At 47.8% G+C, this 3,193-nt stretch overlaps 1 protein-coding gene across 1 annotated transcript in view; it reads left to right on the plus strand.

Moving 5' to 3' along the window:
* Positions 1-3,193, plus strand: part of HAO2 (hydroxyacid oxidase 2 (long chain)) — a 25,667-nt gene that overhangs the window by 6,858 nt on the left and 15,616 nt on the right. The gene's annotated exons all lie outside the window — the stretch shown is intronic.

Below are 3,193 nucleotides of genomic sequence, written 5' to 3' on the forward strand. Positions count from 1 at the left end.
CAGCATCCGACTGGACCAGCGCCTGTCAGGCCCTCGGGGGCCCTTTGTTTCCCCACTCCCTGCAAGTATGAGCCTTGGTTCCTCAGGTCACTCCAATGTTAGGAACACTCTGGTCCCATTTTTACTCTGAGACCTGACCTGCAGGGAACCCAAGTCTTTCCCCCTGCCCTTTCCTTCGCATATTGGGGTCTCCCTGGGGGCTCATCTGCCTTTGTCACAGGTATGTTTTTCACTGTCCTTGATTCACATCTTCTCTGGACCTGACGCCGCTGTGTGCACGTGGGCTCATGCGGTCCCCAGCAGCTCTGGGCCCCTTCTTCCCTCCCACACCCGTTCCATTACCAGGGCCTCCTCCCACTGCAGTGCCTCTCCTGACCAAGTATGAGCCTTGGTTCCTCAGGTCACTCCAATGTTAGGAACACTCCGGTCCCATTTTTACTCTGAGACCTGACCTGCAGGGAACCCAAGTCTTTCCCCCTGCCCTTTCCTTCGCATATTGGGGTCTCCCTGGGGGCTCATCTGCCTTTGTCACAGGGATGTTTTTCACTGTCCTTGATTCACATCTTCTCTGGACCTGACGCCGCTGTGTGCACGTGGGCTCATGCGGTCCCCAGCAGCTCTGGGCCCCTTCTTCCCTCCCACACCCGTTCCATTACCAGGGCCTCCTCCCACTGCAGTGCCTCTCCTGATGGTGCTGCCGCTGCTATGGTAACGGCTCTACCCTTTGCAGATTCTACCCTTGAGGCTGGGAAAAGTCACCCCACATACAGAGATTAATACTTTTGCAGACAACCTTGAACACTTTAATCTCTCAAACCAGGCCCCCAAAGTGTCGCCTTGATATTATCTCTGCCATTCTACCGAGATATTTGGCATAGGTTCTTAGGGAACCAGCCAGAGGGTCTTGAAGGACACTATCCTGCAGCACCAAGCAAGTGGATTTTAAATTAACTCACTGGAGGCAGACTTTGTTTCCCCCATTGTATCTCCTCCACCTACTCAGTGGTTATCAGCCTGAGATTTCCTACAGAATGCTTAGGGGGTTTTCCATGCAAATACAAGGGGCTTCAGAAAGTTCGTAGAAAGATTTGTATCATCTTTTAATTCCATTTTTCCACAAACTTTCTGAAGTACCCTCATGTAAGCTCTGATAACCCAGAGTTCCTAAAGTGACATCAACATGAATCATATGAATCATATGAAATCTTCAAAAGAAGACAACTTGTTATCTAGCCCAACTGCGTTAGATCAGATTGCAACATTGAAGGAAGCAAGGTCTTCCTCAAAATGCTTATCAGTTTCTGTCTGTGTCCTTCCTCCTTCCCTGGGTCAGGGGAAAGAGTTTATGCTTTCAACTGTTAGTGGCAGGTACCACTGAACGTCCATGCTCTGAAATTTTTGCGTCCTGGTCGCTGGTGTGCTAATAGTACCTCACCATCTTTTACCATAAGACAAAAAGCCTGAAGAGGATAAATGAGCTAAAATGAGCTAAAGTTTCTAGGACAATATCTAGCACTTGGTCAGTGGGGAGGACAATTTTGTTTTGTTTTTTCCTCTTGAGTAGGTAGAATAGAAAAGAAAAAGTGCGCTTCACTAGAAGGATTCACAGGACTTAGCATATAGCTGAGGCTATGATTTATCACAGTGAAAAAATACAAAGCAAAATTAGCAAAGGGAAAAGGCTCATAGCGCAAAATCTGGAGGAAGCCAGGTATAAGGTTCCAAGAATCCTCGCCTGAAGGAATCATGCAGAATGCACTTAATTCCCCCAGCAACGAGATGTTGCAACCCGTGTAAAATGTTATCTACCAGGGAAGCTCATTAGAGACTCAACGCCCAGAGTTTTATGTTGGAGGCCGGTCATATGGTCATTCTCTGCCTAGCCTGTACCAAAATTCTAGACTCCCAGAGGGAAAGCAGATGTTCAGTATAAACCACATTGCTTGTATGAGCAGTTTAGACACAATGAACCATTCTTATCAGGGAATGCTAGGAACCCTGCTGAAATCCAAGTTCCCGGAGACCTGCCAAGGTCCAACCCTGTAAGCAATACACTCAAAGAATAGCATTCTCGGGGCTGCTATGTTAACTCTTTTATGCACACAAAGATATAAATAAGTAATTGAAATATAGATGGATAAATGCAATGATTAATTCGTTCGACTGAGGTTTACAGGAATGAGTTAAATTAGATATGCTGTGCTTTGTCAGACTCAGCTGAGCACTTCAATAGCTCTCTGCCCATCCACTGACCAGGTACTTTGGCTATGAAAAGTTCTGTGCTGTGCTCCAAATTCCTCCTCCTAGCCTCCGTCCAGAGCCTACACACATCCAGACGCCTCTGTTTTCTGTCTGTCCTGTAATTTCTTTCCACTTCGTCTGTCAGGTGAGTGTTATGGGCTACTTTTGTTTGACTTGACCAGATTCCGGCTTGATTCTGGATGTCCTTAGGCAAGTTCTGCCCCATCCCTACCCCAGCCGAGCTTCCCAGAGCCCGAAATTCACCTGGCTTCTCTGGCCCCCTTGTCCTAGAGGAGCTAACCCATTCCTGACTGAAGCCCTAGATCCTGAGGTCTACTCCTTTCCCTCAGTCCACAACTTAACAGCCAATCAGTTTCTTTCCACAGCCTTTGGCTGATTTTCACACTGCTGCCAATGGTCGGGGAACTCTCAGCCTTTCCTTCTGTAAAGGAAACCTGCTCAGGCCGGAGCTGTGTGCTGTAGCTGACTGCAACCAGTGCCTTCAGTATCAGCACTGCTACTGTTCCCACTGCCCTTGCTCCTACAGGAGAAATTTACTGGTCACCCCCGGCTCTCAGCCTTTCCTTCTGTAAAGGAAACCTGCTCAGGCCGGAGCTGTGTGCTGTAGCTGACTGCAACCAGTGCCTTCAGCATCAGCACTGCTACTGTTCCCACTGCCCTTGCTCCTACAGGAGAAATTTACTGGTCACCCCCAAACCCTGCCCTCTTCCCTCTTTCTGCGGTAATTCTATCAGAAGTACCAAGCTCTGGGTTTACAGGGTTCAAACTGGAGATAGGAATGAATGGAGGCAACATATGTTGTTTTCTTGGTCTCAAAATTAGCAAAACAACAAAGAGATAGTTGGTGATATTTGAGTCTAGTAATATTAAGCAACATTAAGTGCCAGCTAAGGAGCTGCAAAAAGTCAACTTCCTCCACTCCCCTCCCCCA

Source organism: Galeopterus variegatus, unplaced genomic scaffold, assembly GCF_000696425.1.
Source record: "Galeopterus variegatus unplaced genomic scaffold, G_variegatus-3.0.2 Scaffold544, whole genome shotgun sequence".
Classification (NCBI taxonomy): domain Eukaryota; kingdom Metazoa; phylum Chordata; class Mammalia; order Dermoptera; family Cynocephalidae; genus Galeopterus; species Galeopterus variegatus.